The 27,929-nt window shown below is 36.3% G+C and overlaps 1 protein-coding gene and 1 long non-coding RNA gene across 2 annotated transcripts in view; one reads left to right on the top strand and one right to left on the bottom strand.

Moving 5' to 3' along the window:
- Positions 1-27,864, top strand: LOC311435744. The gene is made up of 4 exons (XR_014692349.1): positions 1-107; positions 6,905-8,363; positions 16,422-16,516; positions 27,094-27,864. It is a non-coding gene; the product is annotated as an uncharacterized lncRNA (long non-coding RNA).
- LOC311435742 (uncharacterized protein) overlaps positions 27,041-27,929 on the bottom strand; it is a 100,469-nt gene continuing 99,580 nt past the window's right edge. The window contains exons 9-10 of the mRNA XM_084517126.1: positions 27,307-27,521; positions 27,041-27,212 (exon numbers count right to left, since the gene is read on the bottom strand). The gene's annotated coding sequence lies outside the window, so the exon portion shown is untranslated. The remainder of the gene's footprint in view (positions 27,213-27,306; positions 27,522-27,929) is intronic.

Genomic DNA, 27,929 nt, shown 5'->3' with positions numbered 1-27,929 from the left:
CATAAATATTAGCTGAAGAGCACACATTAATTTGCCTCCTGGCTTATAAAGACATGAGAGCGAAGGCAGGGAACCTAAGTTTGAGGATTCCAAACTGCCTATCAATGGTAAGAATCGTACTCCAAATAGAATAAAAGAAAATACACCTTGTTTATTTGAAAATCCTTGCAAATGACTACAGTAAAGTTTCTGCCCCTTCAGCATGATTGACATGCAAAAATCTGTTTATGTTCTGGCACAAGTATAGCCTGATGAAGTTATCCCTTTAGTGGTCACAGGAGGTCATCTTTTATATCTTCACTCCTTTGTAAGTAAGCCCTTATGTAGCTCTCCTCCCACTTTTTTGTCTACACCAGATTTCATACTTTATTAACTATTTGGTAGCTTTGATTGTGCTGTGCCTGTTTTTGTTGACTGACATACAGGCTTTGCTGAAGCATGTCTTGATCAGCAACTGTGAAAGAAGGGACGAGGCGAGGACAGAACATGACCCATGCTCTCTTCTTGTCACACGGAAGATGTGCAGAAAGAAAGGGATACGGATTAGCAGATAGAGCCTGTTGCTCTGCTCCCTTTCAGCACAGAGCCAGCAATGCTGTGGAGCATACTGACCACTGGTTTTAGCTCTACCAAGCCATAATCCCCTCCTAATTCTTCCTAGCAGAAGCAACACTTTCCCGTCTCTGTCTCAGCCAACAGACAGAGAGGCCATTTGGACAGGAGTGCTGCACAATCTTCTCTTTCCTCTAAAACAGGATAACAGCCCATGTCTCTGAGCTTTGCTTATTCCCATAAACTCACTCAGGGCTGTTAAGAAAGGTAAAATAACACAGAGTGAAGTATGCCTTCACTGAACATCTGAAACACTGCAGTCAGGCAATTGACAGCTAAAGTCAATGGAAAGCAATACAGTACCATTCATTTGGTAAACAAAGCACTTCTGTATTACTTGAATTCTCCAAAAACTGCAATGCATGCAAGTTCCCACCACCTGAATGTCATTTCAATTGCCACCTGGTCTTATTATAAATTAGAACATGGAATACTCAGCTATCTTGATAGTATTCCTTGACTTTTCCTGTTTTGAAAAATCACTTGAATATATGAAATGCCAAAAATCTCTAAAGGCATTTCTAACATCTCAGAAACTATTCTGAGACTCTTCTCAGCATGGAAAACTGCATGCATATCATTAATAAAACATGATTAAACATCATTTTCTCTGAATTAAGTCATATTTTTTTCTCTTTTTTTTTCTTTTTTCTTTTTTCTTTTTTTTTTTTTTTTGAAGTAGAAAAGATATTTAAATGAAAAAACTCCATTCTGTAGATGACTTGAAAGTTCAAAATTGCCCTGGAGACCTTGGTTTCAGCCAAAGCAGATGTTGTAATAAAATTACATATACAAATACTTTAACAGGTTGTTCCAGTATCCTAAAACTAGAATCCTATTTATTGGAAACTCCCTACCTGTGGCAATTCTCATCAGTTGCCACTCAATTTTCTGCAGGCACGGTGTTCATTTCATAGAAGCTCTGAAAGAGTTTGTGAATTTTTTGCATTGTCTTCCAATAGCCCCTAAACTAAGCAGCAGTCATAAATCCATCCTTTATCCTTGTTTAGTTATTAAATGTTTCTGTTGGATCTGTTTCCGAGACATTTGAACTTTTCAGATGCAGCTTTAGTCATTTGTAACATGTGCTAAGTTAATTGCATACACTTTTTTTATTAAGGGATTTCAATAAACCTGAAGGTATGATGGTATTGCAACACTGTAAGCACCCAAAATCCTACTTAAAACTACCAAACTTTTCTTACACAACTCAGGAGCACTTCCTGGCATTTGGGGTGCTTAGACCATGACTGGATCTTGTTTAGAAACTGAAGTATATTTAAAGAATATATTTTATGCATTGTGTCTTTTGATTTTATAGATAAAAATATATAGAATATAGGCTATAGCATCACAATATACAACATAAAATATAATAATAAATATATACAGAAAGAATGTTTAATCTGGCAACACTTGGACTATTTTTTTTTTTACCACTGAACTTCTAAGTCTAATGCTACAGGAAGAATTTTTCCCCTAGTTTATTTTGTTTAACCAAACAGAATTTATTGTGGTATAGACCAGTCTAGCTGAAGCTATGCTAGAGGAGCTCACCTTCCTGTTCCAGTGGACATAGAGTCGAAACACTTTCAAAAGGAAAATTAGTCCTTGGGTCCCAAGTCACTGATAAAACCAGGTGTGGGTTTTGAACTAATGAACCTATAGGACGATACTGGTTGAATTTTGCCTTGTACATCTGCAATGAGATTTTCCACAAGAACTCTGTCAAATTTGTAAAATCCTAAGGTCAAACACTGAGTTTCTGAGCTCTCAAACCAGAAGACTGGTGAAAGGCAGTGAAAAACCCTCTCCCAGGGAGATCAGGTCTAAAAACAGTCAACAAGCCAGGTGGCTTAATGTTTGTGTTCATCTTTTTGATTCAGTGAACCTATAATTTAAATTATATTATTTTATTTTACAGGGACTTCAGTAGGTCATCTAGGTATTTAGGCCAATTTCAAAAAGTTAATAGCTGTGTGGTATTTCAATGTTAAAATCTCAGAATGTCTATAATGTTTTCCTTCATGCCATTATTTCTCCCTGACAGGTACAGGGAGGTTTTGACACTGTTAATATAACATAGGGTGTTAATCTTATAATCGCCCTGTCAGCACTTTGTGTCAGGGTGTTAATGACCACCTTTCAGCCACTCAGAGTTGTCTGCCAATAAAAATAGTACCGGCACCTATCCAACCAGCAGCTATTCAGCTACTTTGCTTTTTCCCCAAAGAATAAATAGAAAATTTCACTAGCCATGTGGCTATAAAGACACTCCTCTCTTTTTACACATTTCCTTTTCCTTCTTTTTACCCACTGGCAGAAAAAACAACTTTGACACTGTGCCTTTTTAATGCATTTTGCATGCTTTATTTTAAAATGTACAAATTATTTCTCAAGTTTTAAATAAACATAACACCTTGGACAGGATAAAAGCCAATTTTTTAACAGCAAGAAGCATGCTTATTTGCCACAGTTCTTTGCTATATAAATATACAACCAAAAGACAAATGCTGTATATTTCTGTAATTTCTCTATGGTTGGGATGAGCCTGTATTTCTGTCTCTGCACAGGAGAGAAGCTTTTCCAGCTTCCTGGCAGAGGGAATTGCACAATTCCAGATGACTTACTTTATATGCCTAGAGGAATTTTATTACACAAATAACAAAGGGAGACAAAGAGAGGAAGAGGGAGAGTACACATTCAGAATAATAAACAAAGAATAATAAACATCTCTGCAATTGTCCACGGATTCCAGATGTGGCTCCATCCCTCTGCAAGTCCTGGCTGTGACTTCTTTGGACTTCTTAGGTTGCCTTAGACCCCTTGGAAAATGTCACCCTCAAATCTGCTGAGCCTCCTGGGATACTCAGGAGCTTTTATGCACAGTGACACTGTAATTCCTATAACATAATGTACTTACTTGCTTCCTGAAAGATACAAACAAAATCCATTGAAAATGAATTGGTCTGTGATATTACAGCTCACACCAGCAGCTTTCTGTTTCATTGCTCTCAGCTGAGTTCCTTCAAGAAGCCAATTGCCTTAAAGTTGTGGTCCTTGTGGCCTGTTGTAGTCTGATGGTGAATTTTCTCCCCATCCTGTTTACCATATATCTTCCCTCATTGGTATTCAGGGCTATAATCACAAATCCCATGCATGCTTAATTTAAATAAAATTACAGGTTAACTTGCAATAAGTTGTGAGAAGCCAACTAACAAAAGAAAAACACTATCAGAGCTATGTTGAAATCACATCTTGCAGACAGTTTGCTGTTCTTACTGCTTTTTTTTTTTTTTAACTTAAATTCTTATAAGCTTCTTTTAATCAAGTGATGTGGCTAATTGGCCAGGGATGCTTCCAGCCTCATGTACTATCCATCTGGATTTTATATGCATTGTATTTTCCCAACTGAAAAGAAGCAGAAGTACTACACAACTAATTAGAAGTCAGTCCCAAAAAAGTAACATTTTGTTCCTAGAGAAAAATTTGTTTCTCATGTGGGATTTTAATGCAGACCATTAAAAAAAAAAAAAATAGCCTAAACAATCATCAGTTTTCATGTCATACAAAGCCAAAGATGCAGTCAAAATTGTTTCCATATTAAAACAAACAGAATTTACTTAGTCTTTGCTTGCTATATTTTATTGTAAGCATGAATGCTGGAATTCCTATTACCTTGGATACACAAAAACATGTAGTATATCAATAGATAAGAACTTGTGTGTTTGTGTTTGGTTTTTTTTGTTGTTTTTTGTTTCTTTTTTTTCTGCCTTCCACAGTATTTAATGTGCTTTGCAATAGTAAAATGAATGTGAAAGGTCAGAGACTCAAAATAAACCAAGATCCAAGATCTGCTTTGTCTTGCTTACCACAATCAGTTATAAATATGGAAAAATACTTTTATTATAATTTTGCAAATGAAATAATGGAATTGGATTCTAAATGTAAGGGGATATAAGAAGATCCATCATTCAAGAAAAACACAATCAGCCAAGCACACTCTGCTGAGATTATCACTTGATGCAAGTCACAGTGGCCCCTGGAAGGTGGGCTACCAGTCCCTTTAAATAGTTAGCTATCATCCTGCCTATCATGTTTCACTTCTGCAAAATTACTCGTTAGTGTTATTCTAAATATTTATGTAATCGCAGTTAAACCAAAGGAAAGGCACTTTTGTACATAATATTATTTCAAAGTGCATGCATCAGCAGCACTAAGTCATGACTTAGTTCATTTGTTTGTAGCTTTTGTAGCTTCTGTCACAGAATTTCTGACTCGAACCATTTTACTGAAGAAAGAGGCTTCTCATTCTTCTTCAATCCTGATTATTGGCCTTGATTACCTGAACAGAAATAGATAACAGATGCATCTGAGCTCCCAACTGTAACCCTATCACGTGTGGAGCAGTGCAAGACTGCATAACGAGTTCTTGTATATCTCCTCTTGCAGTGTGATCCAAAAAATTTTTCCATCACTTCACAACTACTTTGTTGTGATAATTCACAGTGGGCAAAGTCCAGGCTTATTTATCTCAGTAGCATTCCTCTACTTAGGTAAAGCATAGCTGAGTGAAAACAATGTATTTAAAGCCTTCAGGGCACTGGAGGTCTATCACCATTTATACCGAGTGACTACTTTATCCCATGCTCTGTTTCTCTTATTTTACCTCTTACTGGGGAGTCATAAAAATACCTGTACTTGGCAGAAGGGAGGAACTTCACCATCTTCAACAAGAACACTGAGTCAGTTTTTTGGTTGATGAACGTATAGAAATGGGGTCAGGGACTGTTGGAGAAAGTGACAGGGAACAGCCCTTCCACCTGCAAAGCCCAGTGCTCTATGAATTGGTCACTTCGCCCAGGTCTGCCTGGCAGGCAATGTTCACATCCCAGTCATTAGCTGTGCAGGGATTTCAGTTTCACATGTCGGTAAGGCTGAGCAGGTCACTACAGTTCAAAACAAAGAGGTCCAGGACTCCTATCCAAACAGCTGTGGTTCATATTTGAATTTTAGCCTTCTGGACGGTGAAAACCTCAGACCTTGTGTTCCCCAAGGAAGTCTTGCATAAGCTTTGGTCTCAGTTAGTGGAGCAGAGACAGTAAAAGCTCCAGACTGCAGCTGACTTTGGAACACAGAAAGTATATGGTCAAGCGTCTCTCAGATATATGTGTGCATATAGCTCATGTTAACAGTAATGGGACTAACGTGCATGTTGAGGGTCAGCTATAACGACAAAGTAAGCAAATTAGGAGAAGCCAAGAACAATCAGACTTTGTTATATTTTAGAATTTTGCCAAAACAATATCTATTCTAAAATTATTTTATAGGTTAAGCAAATCTGTCCATCTGCAGTGGGATTTCATCTTCCAGCAGAACTTGGTTATTTACCAGCTTTTCAGTAGTTCAGTTCTGATAAGAGAAGCAAGTCTCCAAGAACTTTTGTGCAAAAAGGAAGCCAGCTGTTTACACAGATGAGACACTATGGTTGAGGAAGCCTCCTGGGAGCATTGTGACAGGCACAGTACTTACAAACTGCAGAGATGTGAGAAGGAGGGAATGATGTTTAATTTTGTGATCTCTTCTGCCTGGTGGGAAAGTGGTTTTGGAAGAGTGGGAAATTCATATGAATCTGATTTGATAGTTGGAGGACAGAAGTTCTTTATTGACAGCCTGGGTGGTGCTAACACAAATGTGCCCCTTTGCACTTCACTGCTGACTTACAGAGAGTACTTCTAGGGAAGAAACATTCAACCTCCTTGTTTTTAAACTCTGGGTTGTCTCTGAGTCTTCAGTAAGAAATTATTTTGAAGGGATTTCCTTTGAGATATTGATGTATTGTCAGCAAAATTTGGACGGAGACCACTAACACAATTTCCACAAACTACCTACCATTCAATATAGCCATCAGCTGTATTCAGTTGCCACCAGTCTGTTTGCCCAAATTGCCTACATGGAGGGCTGTGTTCCTCACGGTTAGCTGTGCGATTCAGCAATGAGCTGAATTAGCCAGAGATTAACAGACACTGCATGGTAATTTCCCTGATGGATCTATAAAAAACATAGCCAGACCTTCAGCAGCCCATCAGCTATACCTCAAGCCATCCAGTCTCCTACTGTCATTCCCCAAAGAGATCGTCAGTATCAGCGTAAGAAACACAGGGGCAAGAGCAGAATTTGTGCTCTTGACTGAGCTATTGCTATGAGATCTGTAGGCTAGAGGAATCTATTTCATGTAGGACTTTGTTGGATGACTGGGGAATAAGAAGGTTGTTTCCCATCTCTTTGGCAGAAAGGTGCTGTAAAGACGAAGATATAAAGAGGAAGATGTGCGTGCTTTATCTCCATTGGTGTTTGGAGTGGGATGAAGCAGAAGATAGGAGCTTCAACAGGTATTTGCGGTATCTCTGGGAAAATGGAAAGCCTAACTACAGTTATCATTGGATTAAACACTACAGATGGTTCTTGGTAGTTTCTTTTTCCCTGCATATAACAAGTTTTTGTTTTTTATTGTTGTTTGTTTCTTTGTTTGGTCACTAGTACGCTACCAAAAGCAAATCAGAAAGCCAATAAAAACTGTGACCTGCACATTTTAGGCAGGGGTTGGCTGGCTTTGTTTGTGGTACAGCCTCCATCTGTTTGTCCATTTAATAGAGAACATGCAATTCCCTTAAAAAAATTAATGTCTTTATTTGAATGAAAAGCCCCTGGAGGAGGTGATTTAAAACAAAGCAGTACCTAGCATTAAGGATGCTGAAACACCTCAAATAAACAGCCGTTTGGCTAGCTTATGTATGTATACACACAAACATACACATATATCTCTTGGTTTTCAACTCCTCTCTCAGCTCTTTCCAGGGTCCCACACTCCACTCCTTCCATCTGCATGAGCTCTAGACACCACTACTTGTGTCACACATTCTGTAGGGAACAGTATTTTTTCCCTGCAAGTCTTTATTATTGTTGGTGCTGAGATAATACTTAGCTTTTCCAAATAAAACATAGGCTCTACAGAGCTAAACAACTAATACACACAGCTAGTGGGGTAAAGGTCCTGTCTCAAAAATCTTCAAATATCGCTGAGATTGTTGTTTATGATTTTTGTTCAGAATATGCCAGAATGTGTGGTGGCTGAGGATGAAACAGTAATAAGGAATGTAAGCTCATTAATTTAAAAGTATTTATCATAATAATTTATATTGTTGATCTCAAGTCCCTAGGGACTACCCCACCATTCCTAATCTGTATTTAGCGTATACTACAAGGTTTTTCCACATTCAGAGCTCTACCAGATTTTTCCAACAAGGTAGCTCATCCCTGGGAGACCAGCACCCTTTTGAGATTGGTGACAAAGTTATAACCTTCTTAAATGCTTTGTGATCATTCTTACAATCAAGACCATCAGTCCCAGTAGAAATTTCTTAAATGAATCAATGTGTCTAATATTTTTCTGAAAAGTAATAGTTAAGGAAATTAGTCAGAAAGCAACTTCACTTGTAGGGGACTTAAACTGTTCCAGGTATTCACAGCAAACATTACTGGACATGTCCTTTCCTCTTGAAGGTTTTTTTTAATGGACTTGTTTCTTTAAAGAGAGAATGTAGCCTTTTGAGACCATGACTTGGAGAAGTAGGACCTATTTCCAGCTTTGTCAAGCACTGTGATCATGGTCAGTCATTCCCTTTTCTTTCCACTCCCCTGTTCTTCTGTGTTACTGGTGTGGTCATGCCTATGAAGCACATCCTAATAAGGTAATACTTCTAATTTTTCAGCAAGTTGGAAGAACTCCTGTTGTGTTTTGGTTTGTTTGTTTTTTTTTTTTTGCCCCCATAATCACTTTGTTATCTGTTAGTGATCACTCAAATCATGTTCTCATTTGAGGCTGGTCATGGATATTATTGCTTTTGGCATTAATAAATGGTTTTCCAAACAGCACGTTTAAATAGGGAAACAGTTCTTTCTTCTATGCCAATGAGAGCAGAAGGTAACTTACTTGAATGTTTGTGAATATTTATATTCTATTCAATTTTGCTACATGATTTGTCACATACTTTTACTATATATACACTCTCTTTTGACTATGGTACCTTTCATGTTATACCTCTAAAACTGCTTCTGTTTGTTGAATTTTTCAACACTTGATTTTCATTACTTACCATTTTATGAAAAATCAATAAACACAAAACTTCTCACTAGTTGTCAGAATGCCAAAATTTATTATAATTAAATATTTATTCAATATATAACAACTTTTTTCCACTTAATCCAAAATTATCCATCACTGTAGAACAGTAGCTTCCTAGACAGTGAAAGAACAAACCAAATTTTATTTCTGCAGAAAAAGAAACTTCATACCTTTAAACAATCAGAAGTGTTGGCTCCTCAAATCAATGGATTGTCCCATTCTTGCTCAGTGTCTTAGTGTCACACTCAATTTTGACAAAAACATCTACATGTATAAAGTAAAACAAAACACAAAAAAATGCACTATCATAGTAATTTCTAAATGCTACTTTCAAAGACATTGATGCATGCTTTAAATTTTCAGCTCCTGAGTTGTACCAATGATTAACTGGTATATTGAAGGATTTGAAAACTTCACCTGGAGCAGAGAAGCAGGTCATTTTGTTGAAAAGTATGGCTTTGGAAAAACTGAATGCTTCTACAGAGGAGATTTGTAAATAGGTTCCTGCCTTGTTTCCTTTCATCATTTACAAACAAGATTACTTTCCAGATGCAGCTAAACTGATTACTGCTTTTAGTTTGTGTGACTAACAGAGGGGAAATTATCACTTACCATGAACTGAAAAGCATTGGAAAAATAATGATGGCTCTATTATCCTAAAAAAGTATAAAAACTGGTCCGAGAAGACTACTAATTTAAGATCAACCACTTGCATTCATAATGGTATTTTTCTGTTTATTATATTTATATAAACATTCACTGTTTATTTGTCAGACTTCAGTTGGCACTTCTCATACATCCTAAAATTTCATTGACTTCAATGGGTATATAGCCAGCTCAGGCCTAATGTTTTGAATTACTCATTGTGTATTTATTTCTGAATGAAAGTCTGGTAGTATACCTCCCAGTCTAAGCATCAGGCAACTCTTTAATATTTACATTGGAAATAGAAATCCTTAATCAAATGAGAATTTCTGAAAAGATTAGGCTATGTTGGAAGTTCTGGTCTTAGTTACAAAATAATTCATCAATTCACTCCAGTTTTGAAGCTAATATAACAATATAACCTGAGGTCTGAATCAAAGCAAGTAGCCCAAAGTTAGTAGTGTTTTTTTCCTTCCTATAATCTCTGCCAATCCCAGTGAGGCATGTTTATAACAAACTTTTACAAATTATATGCTAACATAAACCCAAGGTAAATCCTTGTCTGGAAAAAAAAGTTCTTGGACTACTAGCAGAAGTCTTCTAAAGTATAACTCAGAAAAGTGTATGACTTGAAATAGAGTCATTTCAAGGGTAATTTGGGTTGCTATGTCTTCAACACACAGCTGAGAAATCTGTGATTGCTGGTCAGATTAGGTTTCTGGCTATTTTTTAATATGTTTATATTTTATGAAACAGCCCTTAGAAATACTGTTAAAGCTGAGTCGAGGATTAAGCTTATTCACTTCTCTTATTTCTTTCAGTCTTCATTGCAGGAGAAAGACACTCAAGGACAATTTTCTTTTTTTTTTTTTTTTTTTAAAAAATCTGATTTCACTTATCACAATGAGTTTCATCTGCAATTCATTATCTGTATGGATCCCCGCTCATGCTTGTGCAAAATGGTAGATTATTATTTTCTTGGTTTCTTCCAAGATGTATGGTGATTATTAAGGGCATGTTCTATTTTCCTGGATTTACACTCCAAAATATACAGTTTTTCAAGACAAAATCTGCATCTAGAGGTTTTGTATCAACAATACTGTAAATAGGTATAGAAATACCTATTTATGTAAATATGGTATAGAAAACCTCTTCATTTGTCTTTTCTGCTTGCTGTTTACCAAAAACTGAGGCATGAGTGAATATAGACCGTGCCTGGTGCTTTCTGTGACTTTTCACAAACTCATTCAGTTTTAGCCTCAGAGAAGCAGTAGCAGTCTCATGTTTCTTGGTAGAAGTTGGGTTAGATCATTATGATTCAATCATTTTATAACATTTATGAATCATGTGGTCTGCAAAAGTGTATCACATAAATAAGAGACTAGCTCCAGTCCCAAGCTTTCACAACAGTCACAGAGAGGAGCACCGAAATCCATGGCCATGGGTAAAGGAGTCCCTGCAGCTGATGTAGAGCTAGCTCAAAAATCATTTTTTAATGTTATTCTAAAAAATCATTATTGTTAACATGTTATTCTAAAGGACATTTGAGTTGAAAGCACATCAAAGGTCTCTGAGGCTGGTGCCCTGTGTCAGATACTACTACATCACAAAAATCCTTTCATGAGCTAATCAAGCTTCAAAGCAAAAGCAATTAATTTTTTCATCTGGCTGCAGCAGTTCTTGACTGGTGGGCATATCTTTGAAAACTGTCATCATCTTCTGCCATTAGATAAGTTTATAACATTTTTAAAATCTGTGTTGTCATCAAACCCCACCACTTCTCCACTGGTGGTTTTCAGAGAAAGTACCATCAAGAATAAAATTTTTTATTGTGGAAATATTACTCTTACTCCTCTACAAGAGATGATCATAGCAAGGCCTTTCGAGTAAATTTCTAAAACATTTCAAAACACTGAGTTGGAAAGAACTTCCATATTTATTGTTGCTTGGAAGCCTTCCTGCAGCGTCTTCTCTGGCCTTTCAGTCACCCTAACAAAAAACATGAGCATGTGAATGCAAAACGTGATATATCCCTGACAATTTTCATGCTCTGTCTCTCTTCACAGCTAGGACATTTAAGAAATTAAAAAAATAAAACAAAGTACTTGACATTTATTGAAGGGAAGAGGTTATGGAATTATGTCAAACAGAACACTAGGAGAATAAAGCCTGCCAGTAAGTTTAACTCTTTCTACAGTTTTATTGCTCATCATAATTATTAACATCTTTAGTTAGAACACCATTTGGATATCATTAAAATAAATGCATACGATCTTGGATTGTCCTTAAGATTTTTTTTAGACATGCTTTTTTTGTCACTCAGCTCACTAATGGATCATTTTTATGATAGAATACTAAGGTATGTATATTAAACAGATTAGCAATGTCCAATGTCCCGTTGAGCTAGAAATAAAATTGCACAGATTTATTGTTATATTGCAAAGGACTTGAAATAAATGCTCGTGAAGAAAACTGCATCTTCATTTAACAAAAACTTTGCAGTGCATTCTTAATACACTACATTCACGTTATGAACCTGGGCCTTCTGGAACTGAAGTCAATCTCAGTTGGAACTTTGCCTTTAGTTGGGTTGCAACACCCTCTCCATATATTTCTATGTCCCACGCAGCAACAAGAGGAGGAGACAGGGAATCAAACTGAAAAGAAGTCTCAGACCATTTGAAAGTAATTTGTTCTCTGCCCGCTAAATAATCTGAGACAGTGATTTAAATTAATCCACTTTGTCACTGAAGCAGGGTAGAAGCACTTGGTAGGATATATAACAAAACTAAACTGTTGAAAACGTAACCACCAGATAAAAAATAGGAATGAAAAATTGGAGACAATAGTTTCTTAAATTGCTCCTCTAGATACACTAAAGGATATCCGATTGCATACTCACCATGGCTCTTGCAGTTCTAGCTAATTACTTCTTCCAAAGCCAAGAGCTTATGTTGTTTTTTTCATATCACTTTTCTAGAAGTACTAATTCATCTCAAATTGATTTCATCCTTAATGTAGCCAGATAACTAAATGACTTCCTCGCACAGTTTGCCAAACAGCCTTCCAAAGCATACAAAGTCTCTCTGAATTATAGATAAGGCTACTTAGCTAACAATACATTTCGGCACATATTACAAATATGGCCCCAAAGGATCATTTTCGTTATGGAACACAACACAGTCATTATTAATAAATCGCATCTTTATATAGCATAGTTTGAAGACAATGGCAACTGAGCAAAATAAAAAAGTTAACAAAAGACAATATTCTTCCCACTGCTTACATGGGAAAAGGAATTTGAAGAAAGAACTTTTGCTTCTTCCTCTAAAGAATAACACCAGGAAATCTATGTGGTAGGATCTTTGCAATCTTTTTCAGTTTCCTTCCTCCATAAATATTTCCTCCCATAGTCGGTATGTGGGAGAAAGATCAAATTGGAATAACTCTCTTGAACATCCTTTGTGCAGGAGTGCTACTTGCTTTTGGGGGTTGGGTTTCTTTCATTTTTTTGCTTTGATTTTTTTTTAAGTTCAATGCAAAAGTGAGATGACTGAGCAGATTCAATGAGCAGTATGTGTGCCCTCAGGGAAATACAGATCCACAGGACATCCCCAGTGGCTTCCAGCCTTAATAAGACTGAAAAGTCATTGCTTTGTTACTGTTGTCTTAAAAATGTTAAACTAGAAAGTGAAGATTTTCTGCCGATCTGAGACTAAAACTGAAGAGTCCAACAGTTTAAGTCTGGAATAAAATACATCTGCTTAGCATTTGTGCTTCCTGCTGGAAATCTCATTGCAAATTCTTCCAGAGCAACGTTCCACAGACATCTGTAGCCTGTCGTAAACAGAGTGCCCCTCCAGCCACACGTTAACACAAACATTCAACTATGTGCTCTCATGAAATAGCAAGAGAATGGGACCTCTCCATGTGATACGAGTTTGGTTCAGCAGTTATTCCTCACTTTGCCAGGCTGTTACAGCTCAACTCACTGCAGAGGTAGTCAAAACAATCTGATCTCTCTACCAATTTGCACATATGGCTTTCTCTGTTCTCCCTGAAGAAGTGTACAGAGTAAAGGATTTTGCTGTTATTCTCTTTTTCCTTTTATTCATCTTAATAAAGTTTTTCTCATCAGATAATGGTATCTTCCATGATTTTTCTGATTTTAATGTAAAAGTTCTGAAAAAAATAGAACGACTCACTGTTATTTCATTCTATATACTGAGACAGTGTTTTTGGTGGTGTGGGTGAAGAAAAATGATATTCACAGGTCTCTGGCTTTATATTACAACCTTATATGTATATGACCCTGTGATTGAATACTGATTGCACTAATTTACTTGAATGATGCAGCTGTCCCTCAGTAATCCTAGCAGTTTGTGACCATCAAGTACCTGCCTGTCAATCTGATGTACTCTGTGTTAATAAAGTACTCATTGCAACAGAAACTTGAGTACCATTCCCTCCTCTGCCAAGGAACATTTAACTAAGTTGATCGATCGGTTATACTCTCCTTCCCATCCCTCAAAGTAAGCAATACACACTCAGCAAAAAAACTCAGTAAGATCAGAAGCTAGGAGCCAGAGAAATATGCTCTCAGGCCAGAGGATTTTTGAAAACAGGTCCCCACTTAGGTGAGTGCTTTAAATACTGGGGTGGGATTTCCTTTGGCCAGTTTGAACATGTTTAATTCAAAGACCAGATTCACGGTAGAGAAACCTAAGTAGAGTAAAATGCCTTATTCTAAGGGATACAGCTGACTTGCTGTTTTTCTCTAGAAGAGTTCAGCTTACTTGTCTCCAGTGACATTACTCTGGGCTGACTTAGCTCTCCCCATCCATTCATTAAGAAAGAGAAGTACCTTCACTTGGAACAAAACTTCCTACCAGCTGGCAGGATGCCTTCAAGTTAGGTGTTGCACCAGCCAGCGTTGTATTCTTTGCAGATTTACGCCTGAATTTCTTGCATGTAAAGCTGCTCTTTTTAAATGTTAATTTATTAAATAGTAATTAATTAGAATTAGCTTTCACTCAATATTCTTCAAGGTAGTTTTAAGATGCAGGCACCAATAACAACTGGCTGTATTCAGAAGAAAAAGGTGGCTTACACTGAAATCAGTTAAGAACAGCTGAGATACATAACATTTCTTAGTTTTCCCCTATGCTAACATTTTCTGAATAACTATTATCTATGTCCAACACATTTTCTTCTTTTTGTTCAGTACATGTTCTGTATTTTGATGTATACATGTTTGTCCCGTAACACTAGCAAAAAAATTATGTTGTAATTTTGATAATCTTCTGCATAAAATTTCATTTTAACCTTTCATTGATCATGACAATAAAATTTTGAAAATGGATTTATTGAAGTCTAGTTTTAGGTAAGCAAATATTTTATATATGTCCTCATTTCCAGATGAAAACACTGTTACCATAAGAGGGTTAAATTCATGCATCTAGTGCCATATTTAAATCTCTACAACTAACTTGGAAAATTCTCTGCATAAGCATTGCATGTGTAACATCTTTTAACTGATGTATTTGAAAATTAATTTGACTTACAAATAGTTTGAGTTTATCTGGTACCTGAGTTTTTCTTAAAATTCCTAGACTCTGAAAATGTAATCAGGTGTTTCCATCATAATCTTATCCACTTAAGTAAATCAAAACAGAGTTTACCAACATTCTTTGGAATTTATCTTTCTTTCACAAAAGGTTTTTAGAGGCCATATATAGGCATATTTTAGGCATATTTTGAGGGATATTTAGTAGGGCCCCTTGAAACAGACACTAGCAGGCCAAGCTCCAAAATTTTACCTTTTTTACATCTATAACTTCTCTTCATCTAAGAAAACACATACACACAATAAGACCCACAATTTGATGCTCTGCTTATGTCTGGCAAGAACCCTGATGGCAGAATTAGCTTCAAGAAGCCAAATGTCTTCTTGAAATATTTCTTAGCATTTTTTGTCTGATCCATAATTACATGCCTTCCAATAAAAAGGAAGAAATGACTTGTTGTGTCTGATGATAGCTGAGGTCTCAAATTCTTTCAGTATCAATAACAATTTCCTTCCTGCATTTGACTTCATTCCACTTCATGCTGACCAAAGTTTTTGGCAGTGAAAGGACATGTGTTAACTTCTGGACAAATCCTGCATGGCTGTGTACAGCATAATCCACAGCTGAATGGAACAGAATAAGTAATTATCAATCTTTGAAACCATGGTTATGTAAAGTAAAGTGTCAGACTTGCAGCTTTTTCTAGCTCCTCATTAACAACTCAGTTAAAGTCATTTGGGGTGAATTAAAATTGCTCCTCAGATTACACATTTCTGTTAAGAAAAAGGAGCAATAAAAAAGGGAGAAGATAGGAATTCAAGCCATACAGGTCTTTTCCTTAAATGAAAGACACAGTATATTGTTTAGGAGATGGGATAGGTTATTGAATATTTTATGTTCTTTTTATTCCTGCTCTCTTCCTATGTGAGTTATGAAAGCTTGGGGCAGTTGAATAATGCATAATTTAGGCTCCTAAATAAGAGATTTGTCTTTCATAAAGTCTGAGCATCTGAATGTTCTTCACATAGATCTGAGCATTGGGTTTCTCCATCAGCTCATCTGTCTCTCTTTTTTTCCAGGAACATAACTTTTCAAGCATGCATATTTTCATATCTTCACTTCAATTCTCCTGTCCTTTAGTTGCAAAAATACAAGCAACAGAAGACTAATTGGCATTTCCACCAAACACTTTGGGAGTCATAGGCAAAGAAAATATGAGTAGAAAGGATGAATATTGCCAGCTGGTGATCTTTTTTTCCCCTTCCTGGCAAGAAATTCTTGTACTCAGACTGAGTGGATGCTTACACAACATTTTTTTTCTGAGCAAACTTTGGAGAACACTGCAATTTGCCAAATGTGTCAGAAATCACTTTATGTTCATCTAATTTCCTTTTTTATTTTTTTTTTTCTAGAAAGACAACAAAAAAACAGCTAACAATTTATTTTCTCTTGATTTTGCTGGGGCTGAGAAGCAGAGATTTCCATTTTTCCCCCACTATTTGGAAAGGTAGGCCAAGGGGATTTTGGACATCATTGTTTATCTATCAGATATTTAAGAAGGCTGGGATTAAGACTGGGATTTCAGAAGCAGTCAATACTGTCCTAACTTTGTTTCTGTGGGAGTCACCAGTAAAATTTTTAACTGATGGCATGAGAATCATGGTCCTCTGGGGAATCTCTCTCTCTCTCTCTCTCTCTCTCTTTTTTTTTTTTTTTTTTTTTTTTTTCTCTTATACCCAAATGCAATGCCTTTATTTCTTTCAGCCAGGAGGGACCTGACCTAGGATACTCAGCCACCCTCAACACACTTCTCTTAAAACAACAGCAGGCCATCAGATGAGTTTCACAGAATTGTTTTCTGGCCCCAATGTGCAGTTGTTTAAATTGCATACTTAGATTAATCTTTAACACAATTAAGCTCTTGTCTTTCTGGACATTGTTGATAAATACAGTGGAATGATTAGATGACAGATTAAGAAAACTTTGAAAGTCAGGTGAGAACCTTCTGTAAAACTTTCTTGCTTATCTCTTTTCAGTGTAGGTGAAGAAGTTTTACATAACTTGTCAATTATACACCATATTAAGGTACCTGTTTATGTTCATGTTTAGAGATATATCTCTAATACCTATGAGTGACTAAACTTATATCTAAAGAGGTTTCAGAAGGCTAACAAATGTGCATTAATATTAGTATCACTGGGCACATGGCATTGCTAATAACGCTTCTCGTGGCCTGCTGCGAAGGAGGTGAGGTATTTGCTGAGGTCTGCTTACCTTCCATGTAAGAGGGTAGATCACCAACATCCACCTCTTTTCCTTGTACCCCTGGCATGCTTCCTTTCATGCTGTTTTAAAAACACAGGTAAGGTTCTGAGAAATTTAATGTGTGTGAGTCATCTGAAGGTACATTTTCAAAAGTTTCCTCAGCTGCTCAGATGAAAAACCCATAAAATTTCCAAGGCCTCTGTCCTGGTTTCAGTTAGAACAGAATTAATTTTCTTCCTAGTAGCTGGTGGAATGCTGTGTTTTGGCTTAGGATGAGAAGAGTGCTGATAACACCCCGATGTTTTAATTGTTGCAGAGCAGTGCTTATACCAAGCCAAGGACACCTCAGACTTTTGCTCTGTCCTGCCAACAGGCAGGCTGGGGGTGCAGTAAGAGCTGGGAGGGGACAGACCCAGGACAGGTGACCCAAACTAGCCAAAGGGGTATTCCATACCATCTGATGTCATGCTAAACAATATATAGGGGTGGCTAGCCGGGGGGAGGGGGCCGGACTGCTCGGGGTTAAGCTGGGCATCGGTCAGCGGGTGGTGAGCAATTGCATTGTGCATCACTTGTTTGTACATATTATTAGTAGTAGTACTGTTATCATCATTGTATTATTATTACTTTTGTTATTATTATTTTCCTGTCTTATTAAACTGTCTTTATCTCAACTCATGGGCTTCACTTTCCATTTCTCTCCCCCGTCCCAGAGAGGGAGGGGGGAGGGTGAGCGAACGGCTGCGTGGTGTTTAGCTGCCAGCCGGGTTAAACCACGACAGCCTCCTAAGACATTAGGTCTGAGGCAGGCATTAGGTCTGAGGCAGAGGAAGAAGATAGGGACCACAAAAAAGTTAGCAGGTTTTGCCTTCTGCACAGGTCCATCCCCCTGCATACCTCATCACTGAGGAAGGTGGTTCAGCTTCTAATTTTCAGAGCCTTTGAACAGAGAATTAAAACGGAGTAAACATCTACCTATTTTCTTGTCTGTGTTACATCACATGAACTAGCAGCAAAGAAGATATAACCTTTCATTTTTGAACAACTGCAATGGATAGCACTGCAGTCAGAAGGTTATAAGCAAAATTGACTAGCTGAAATAACACAAGAATGTCACTACAATAAAATATTGATTCACTCCCCCTATCTCCTTATCCTTCCTTCCTTTCTAGGCCATGCCTACAAATAACAAATTAATGGGATTTCAGAGAAATGAATAACAGTCATATTTGTAGAGCAGTTAGAGGACATTTTTTAAAGTGTATTAGATAAAATGCTTTATGAATGTTGACTTTACTGAACAGCCAAGAAATTCCACCAGGAGTGTTGTCTGTAGCTTGTCTGTAGAACACTGTAACAAGAAAAGGTTTAAATTTTGCAGGTATGTGTCTATTATGTAAAATATAGAATATATGTTAATATCGCAATGTGGTATTAACCTAAGTATATGTTAAAGTTTAGAGACATGATGAAAATTTAAAAGCTTTGATTATGAACTTTGGAAACCATTCTTGTAAATATTTACCCCAGATGCAAGTATGTCTCAAGAGTACTCATAATAATACAAGGTGTGTGCAAATTTTCTAAACAAAATTCTCAGTTTGTTTTGGATAGTGACATCCTTGGGAGGAAAGAAATAATTTAATTAAAATCATATATAGCATTGCTATTCATAAACTCATCCAAACAAGACAAGTCATAAATCAAAATGGTTTTGTTTAACTCATGCAATACATGTGACAAACATATTAACTCCCCACCCCCACAAAATAAAAATAAAAATCTTTCAGAACAAAACATTACACATAGAGGTGAAAGATATTTCTTGATGACTAGAAAGTGAATTGAAAAGTGGAGTGAGTCTGGGACATCCTAAACCCTTTTAGAAACTCAAATCAAGTTTTGTGAGCAGCATTGTTCCCAAAACTGGAGAAAGTGAACTACTTTCCTTTCAGGTGAAAATAGGTAAATAAATAAAAATTTGAATTTTTAAACCAGCATTAGCATTTTGAAACAGATTTACATTTTTTAAAGGGTAGATCTTTTGAAAACAAAGCCTCAGTGTTCTTGAACACACGAAGACAAAACAAAGCATTTCAGTCTATTGCAAAGGAAACAAACACTGTATTTAGAACATAAGGAAGTATTTTGATTAACTGGGAGTTGGTTTTGAATTCACTGTCCGATGTACCTGACCTCCCTGTCATCCTTATGTCACCACAACAGAATGTGTCTTCCTTCCTGACTGAACTCTCCTGGTCTTTATGATGACCCTTACATGAAAACATTCTTATTCATGCTGCTCTAGCTCTGCCACACCACATAGGAGAACTCATAAAGATTAATCAGGTATAAAATTAAGCTAATAGTGCAAACATGCAATTATTCACCAACTTATACAGGCAGCTGCGGCTTTCTCCTTTATTTACATTTTTTGGCTAATAAGCACGCACAGGTAATGTTGACTCTTGCTGAACTTTGGAAAAAAATATATACAAAAATCCAATTAATGCAAATTATTCAAGTGAATCTCCATAATATAGCTTTTTTTAGGTTTAATCCATTATGATAACTTGAAAAGAATATATAAAAATTTCCATGACAATTGGGTCAGTGTTTTGAACATCTGAATGGCACTAAGTAGAAAATTAAATCACTTAGAGCTTTTATACAGGTAACATTAAAAGGCAATCTAAGAAGACATTTAGCTGCAATAAATATCACACCTTTTCCATTTTGTTTCTCATTTGACTTTAAAAATTTCATCTGGCAGTATTCCTGTAATTACTAAGCAATCAACAATAAAAGTTGCAATTCTTCAAGACGAATATGTGATAATAATACTTAATAATGCAATTGTATTCTTCCTTTAAATGCAAACAGGCCTTCATTTTAAACATGGACCACTTGACAAATTTCCATAATGCATGCATCAGATATATTACAATGCACTTTGGAAAACTGCCAAGTAGTGATGCATTTAGGACTTCAAAATTAAAAAGTCAATTAATTCTGAAAATGTAATTGCAAAATAAATCTTCCATCTGTGAACATAAGGACCTCTCTAGCTCAAAGAGGTCTTAGAATTATCAAGTTGCTTACATTTTACAGTCCATGCACCTCTTTTGGAGATTGCCACCCTTTAATCCTTTCAATTTATTAACACATGAAACCACAGAAATTAACCAAAACATGGAAATAGTGTTGTGCTTTTTTTTCTTTTTAATTATTAACTAGAAAAAGGAAAGGTGTTAACACTCAGTAGTGATTTAATTTCAATGGTTTAATAGGAAATTACATCTCATTAGGAAACCTATAATTGCTATCACATGAAGTAAATTTAGTAGGTATAGAAATGGGCTTGATTTATCTTAAAGGAAAAAGATGGAATGCTATTATTAGCAGATACCGGAGTAAACTTCTTCCATGAAAATGACTTTATTAAGTCAAAGCCCTTTAGTTAGCTTAGTGTTTAGTGTTGGAAAGTGATTAAACTTCAGCATGAGTATAGCAAAAATCGTTGTTTGTTTTGTTTTGATTAAAAATAAGACATATCTAAGTAATTCTCAAATACCTTATGCATGATAAAATTGGATTGGCAATAGGATATAGATTGTTCACTATTAAACACAGTTTTTGAATCCAGTGCTGTGCAATGTACTGTAATTTTGCTGGAGAGAACAGACTGATAAAAAAATCAAGAGCAAATAGATTTTTGACTAAGACAAAATATAGAGTATTACCACACTCAGGAAGTACAGGACAATTAAAATGGAGGGAAAGGGAACAGGAAGAGGAAAGGAAAAGGGAAGGGGAAGGGGAACAAGAAGGGGTGGAGGATCATGATACAGTAGAACACAAGAAAAAAGAAACACTGAAAAAGTCTTCAGCTACAGAAAATTAACGTATCTCCATGGGACTTGTACATGAGCATATTAGCTGTTATATTCTTAGTTTACAGGAGAAACAGGAATGGAAAGGATTTAGATACTCATGACAGAGATATAGAGTACAACAAAGAGCTCAATAGCACAAGAGTAAAAATAATAGATCTAAAAAAAATGAACCCACTGCCACACACGGAGATAAATATAACACTGTGAATTTCAACATCATGTTTGGACCAAAAAGATAGGAAAAGTTCTATATTACTCAATGGGCACTCACAAGTCTCTTTTTCTGTGTTAAGTCCTGGGTAAATTCCCAGACATCAGGAGTCTAGGGAATACTTCTACATATCTAAATACTAGAGCAAAGCCCAAGGCCATCTCCTGGCAGGACAGAGACAAGAGATGCCAAGTCTATCTGAGAATGGCGAACATGAGAAGCCTGCAGATGAGGGTTACCTCATGTTAAAAATAGCTTGAGGAAAAAAATGGGGGTTTTGGAAGGGACAGATAAGGAACACATCTGGGAGGAGGACTGCATTTCTTACGTTGTTCTTGGCTTGATGGTTGCCAGGGGCTGTGGCTTCCGTGAGAAGAGAGCTAAGAACCCAGCACATCACTTAAGATAGGGTAAGTGGCTAAATGGGGTTTTAGTCCATAAGTAAAAAGCATTAAGATGATGAAACTAGTGCTGGTAAGATCACTGAAAAAAAGAGTAGACTGTTGTCATCTTCTCCAAGACAGTGCATTTCCTAAAGCATCTGACAACAGGCTCCTTCAGAATGGATGGTCTTTGCAGTTTTAAGTCACCAGTGTCTCTGAAAAAGAAAGCTTGTGTATGCAGATCTGACTACTCTCACGTGCACGTAACAAGCCAACAATAAGTGTTTTGCTCAGACATGTTACAGATCTGCACATACAGTAGAAGTGTACACAATGCAAGCCTAACTTTGAGAATCTAGCCCTTTCACACTAAGCAGTTTAGTACATCTCTTTTCACTGCCCTCCTCTGTGCCTTAGCCCTACATGAAAGTAAAGACATTTGGAACTAAAGTCACTAAAAACAGGTTCATTGCTTCATTTCAAGCCCATGTAAAACTACCATGTTGTTGCCATGTTGTTGTACAGCAACATAGTATGTCCTGAATGCTAGTTTTAGTGCATTTACTCTTCCAGAGCATCACATCTTTGAGTAAATGGGCTAACGTGCGATGCAGTTCTGGTCTCATCACAACACGTGTAACATCTGGGAGAACTGCCACTTGTCAAGCCAGCCAGGGCCCTGCTGACACACAAAGTGAGCATTATACTGAAATGCCATTCCTCAGCTGTTTGCAGAATTAATTTCCCTGTAGAATTTTCTAATTAGTTGGCTCTTTCCAGCCCATTCCCCACAGAGGAAGCAGAAAGGAAGCAAAAGGCTAGCACCTGCTCCTAAAGCTCTGGCTGGGAAAAAAATAAAAAATAAAAAAAAAATAAATTTAAGGATGACATATACAGTAAGTATTTAGGCACTAGAAAGTCTTCTATCCATGCAGCTGTGGGGATGAAGTAACTGTGTTTGAAAGCTTAATGGGGATTCTTCTGTAGGGAAGAATTTCCAGTGGCTCACATTCCAGACAGTTAACCACATTACCGAGGGGAAGAAAAAGGGATTTGTTCAAGCGTTAAGAACTGTCTTTAAAATAAAAAAAAAAAAAAAGAAAGAAAAAAAAAAAAAAAGCCCACCCTGATCTGAAGAAAGACAGACATATTAATCCAGGCCTGAAGATGATTTTGTATGTATCACCTATAGGTTATTTTTGATCACTTTATTTTCCATAATTTCAAATTAAAATACATTACATGCTGGAATGCAATGTATGATATTATCTCAGGGGTAAGGACTAACACCACAGAGTTTGTTCCTAACAAAAGTGAGTCACTGGAACAAAAGAAATAACACGGTTATTGCTCTGAATTTACATGCAGTGCATTATTGTGCAGGAAGAATACATGAGAGGTATTCCATGGAAAATAAAAGTAATAACAAAACAGTCCAAGAAAAGCAGTTTGCATTTTTGACTACATGGGCTCTTTCACAAAACAGTTTCCGATACTGAATATAAAGGGAGATGATGGTATAATAAGGGTAGAAAACATGATAAAAAAGCTCCCTTACAATGGCTATTAGAATAAGCCAAGATCACTTCACTACACAGTTTTCACCATCTTTTCAAATGGTAGACCTTACAAAATATTTTTCGACAAGAATGAAGGTTTTAGAATAACATATGCGCACCATCTCACTAAATTAATTTGCTGTGTGTTTTAATCAGCACAATGTGTGAATTAGGCCTTCAGATGAGCAAGAGTTGTCCATTAATAAGCTAGAAGGTTATTTTTTATATAGTTGCAAAACTTCTTTGAAACTTGCTTTTAACAGAATTGAAAGGTATGAATGAATGCATGTGTATAATTGGAGTAGGGGTACAGGGAACCAAACGACTTTTTAGTTAATAATATAACGATTTCATATACTAAGATGCAGTCTAGTTCTTTATAAACTTATCATTCTCTAGTACAGCTTTAGAAAAACAAATGCTACAGGGAGTGTAGGTAGGAGTAAAGGTTTTGCTAGGCTAAAAGAGAAAAAAAAAAGTAATATTGCCTGCCTGCCTGGGACAAATGCCCAGACCTTGATCACCACTCCAAGACAGTTTTGAAATAAAAGTAATGAAATAAAAAGAAGAGGTGCAAGGCAAGGATATTCTTTCTTCTAACTGACAATGCTTGTTAACATTTTCTGTTATACTGTTTGTCTGTGGAAAATTATTGTATGACTGGCGTTTATCCTTGTCATATTAGGTAGTGGCAACATGTTTTTCTTAAAAGTCTAAAATTATTTCAAGTGGTCTTTCCCCTGGAAGCCATGTTCAGAAGGAGAATTTTAAAATTAAAAAAAAAAAAAAAAAAAAAAAAAGTAAGCAACGTTCATTTATATTCCTCAGAAAAGGTACAGCTAAATTCATCTGTGGTTTTGAAAATCTCCCATGATACTTTAGTCCAGCCCATTAACTGCACCTGTTCTTTTTTTCTTTTCTTTCTTTTTCTTGGCCATTATTTCCCTTTCAATAACAGGTGTTTGGCTTTTTAAGAATGCATAGAATATTTTATTTCATTACTGTCTAGGCATTTCAACTGAAAAAAAAATCATCAGAAAATCCTCATCCCATTATTTCCCACTTTGAAATTCAAAATAAGTTGTGGAAGGAGAGAGAAAGGTTGTGCGTGTTTGGAAAGAAAAGGAAAAAAAAAAAATTAAAAAAATGATAACTTACAGAGAAACACAAAATGAAACAGTAAATCTGTTTTCCACAAACAATGATCTAAATTAATTGATGTTATGTGTTTTTTTTCTTTGACAATGTAATTTCTTAAAAGGACAACATTTCACCAAAATCATTTTGAATTGCATCTGATTTAGAAGTAGACTTTTAACATATATACTATTTTAATATATATATATTATTTTAATATATATACTATTTCTATATATATAGAGAGAGAAAAAAATATGTACTGCAACTGGCAGCTGTTTACCAGAAGACCTCTATCCTCAATCACAGAAATTAGTTAAATTTAAGTTACTTGGGGATCACTCAAAAAAGCATGCTGTTTTCTTCTTTGCAGGTAAAGTGATAGTGAATAATGATTTGAGGAAAGGCAGCATTTTTCCCAAGTAATTAAAGTTCACAATGTTTTTTTTCTAAATGTGAAGTCAAGAAAACAAGCTAAGGAAACCTTGGTTGGTTTGAAGAAATAATCTCTGATTATTTATTACACAAATAAAATTAAAAATATATTAAAAATAAATATAGTTGTGTCAGTGACCTTTAAAAGAATTTTTGAGGATATTACATTGTTTGTGTTCTATTTTCCCTTCAATTAGTTTTGGTTAGTTTACTGTAAATCTAAAACACACAAAGAAAAAAAGTCTGTAGAAAGGAAAATAAATCTTATTTATTTATTTATTTATTTTCTGCATAACCTCTAACTTGTAAAGAAGAATTCTGCATCGTAGTGCAGGTGACTCAATCCTTCTTTCTCTCAGTTCCCAAGAAAAGCACAAAGGTCAACTTCTGTGCCTTCCCAAAAATTTAGAAAAATGCCACACAGATCTGTGAAGGTAAGCACTTGACTCAAACACCACAATATTGTTTCAAGGAACCATTTCTTACTGTGAGTGTTATTTTAATGCCACCACTGCTTGTTGTTACCTATGTTTTAGGATATCAAAATGTCACCCATAAAAAAAAAAAAAAAAAAAAAAAAAGGACAGAAAATTGTCTTGGTTAAAATTTTGACAAGTATTTATCAGTGGTGAGCACAATATAAATATCAAAATATAATTTGTACAGTGATATCATTTGGGTGACAACTTTCAACAGCCTGGCTTTATGGCTTGCTTTCCATTCTTCTGTCTTCACCTAGCAGATTTTATCTGCCTGCTCCAGAAGAAGCTAACAGAGGTACAGTGGTCCTCCACACTTCTGCTCTTTCTTTCTTGTCCTGTCCTCCCTGCTTATTTTTATTTTTTTTATTATTATTTTTATTTTTTGCATCATCTGTTTCTCCATTGAGATGGCTCGTATTGTTTTCCCTGAATGTGCTCAGCTGGTCTAATGTTGTTAAATGACGTGTGGTCAGATCCTAAGCTCCTGAGCAGACTCACTGACCGCCTCTATTTACAACACAAGGCGTAGCAGCCAGAGAGGCTAACAGGTTGTGACATGAATGTTAATATCACTTTACTTTTTCATATCCTTATCTCTAACACTAAATCTATGTAGCTCAGGATATGAACTGCAAACGAGAGATAAGGAACATCGTAGTGCTTATCAAGAATGATGGAATTTGAGATTCTGAGATGAAGGTGTGTGTTTTTTGTGTTTTTTTTTTTTTTTGGGGGGGGGGGGGGGGGGGAGAGATATTTTAATGAGAGGACTGACTGATATTTATCAGTTGACCCCTGTTTCAGGTAATGAAGCAGTTGGCAGGGAGCTATTTATACTGATTAGATTGAGTGAGCTGATATTCAGATTAACTTCTGATTTCCCCAGTATTATTTGTACAAATTCTTTATTGCTCTGGATAATTCTCTACTTCATGGTTTAGGAAGTGGAACTGACATCCTCGTGGATCACCACTACCAGCTCACCATTTTTTATTATGTGAGACAACATGATGGTCATAGATTAACCCAGCCTCTTACTATTTTTTTTCAGCAGTAAAATTAAACTCCTGTGAAATTCAGTTTTCTGTAACCAAACAGCAATAATGCACAGCTTGACCATCTAAGAAAGATTTATGGTATTGAGAGTAATCAAGATATTACTTCTAATCAGTGTTTCTGTGGCTAAGACAACTTCTGTCTTCTCTCAAAAATTAGATGTTTCTGTAACTAAAGCAGTCTTCAATGTGCTGAGTCCCAAAAGCTCTCATACTCTGGCTGGAAGGAGTTATAAATATTCTTTCCTTCTCTCTCCATAGCTAAGCTCATGGCCTGCAATATCACTGCATCTCTTTCCTTTTTTTACAAATAACCTGTTTTCTTTCACTGTTTTGTCTCAATTGTCTGCTACAAAAGATGTTTGCAGTAATCCATCAGAGGGGCAGATTCACAACTTGTTTTCCAAATACTGCCTAATTTCAACTACAAGCACAAGCCCATCAGATCCTGAAACTACAGATGAAATTTTCTGTACAAGTAATGAGTTATCACACGTGTATACTAGGATTTCTTCTATACCAGTGAACACATTTTCATTGACATTTCCTTTTCCACCCTGAGTTTGAAACCTCATATTTCACATATCTGTGTAGCAGACCAGGTTGGGTTTCCATGAATGGGTCGCACTATGTTTTTTTAATGTTATTCAATCTTCTACAGGCTGATATCCAAACCAAGCAACTAAAATAAAACATGGCTTCCTTCCCTGAGATGGTTTCATAGCCCAGCTCTCCAGCTTTCTCTCCTACCACAAACATGCAACACAATTGTGCAACAGCCTAGGAAGGAATGGTGAGATCAGAGCCGTGACTGCAGACATCCTGACATGGGGATCTGGCAGCTATTCAACACAAACACAATTAGAAGACTTACCCTTGCGTGAAGTATTTGCTTTCTTGATAGTCACCAGCCTTAACCTCTAGGAATGCTTACGAATCAGATAGCGTTCCTTGAGGAGGGCGAGCCTTTTCAAGCTCGTCTGTCTTGCTTTAGCCAAGACAGACATAAAGAAGAAAAATTCCACTGCATCATGCAACTTCTCCAAGTGAAAGTGCTTCGGAGGACAGAAGAGTTGTGGTCTCAAATCTCTGCCAAGGATTAAAGAACCAAAGATCACGTGTTACTTGTTTCTCTCTCCCTCCATTATGATCGGCAGGAAAAAAAATAATAGCATAACAGACAAACCTTGACATTCACACCAAACATGAAAGTAGGTGACTCCCTAAGTCCTGCTCATTGGCTTTATGTTACAGGAGGCTTCTCTGGCAATGGCAATACCATTGAATGATGCATTTGGCTTTGCGTATCTTAGGAAACTTGGAGGATGTGTGCATCTGTGCAGCTCTTAGTGACTTAGTTCATGCTTTTAGAAAATATAGCCTATTGTACATGTGTATTATCCAACCTGCAATAAATTCTAAGGTATGGCAACAGCAGTATTTTCATCATTTTGTTACAAATAGTGATACACTGGGGGGTTTTCACATAGATTAAAA

Source organism: Aythya ferina (assembly GCF_964211825.1).
Source record: "Aythya ferina genome assembly, chromosome: 4".
Taxonomy (NCBI): Eukaryota; Metazoa; Chordata; class Aves; order Anseriformes; family Anatidae; genus Aythya; species Aythya ferina.
The sequence above is the reverse complement of the archived record's forward strand: the minus strand, read 5'-3'. Positions and strand labels throughout refer to the sequence as shown.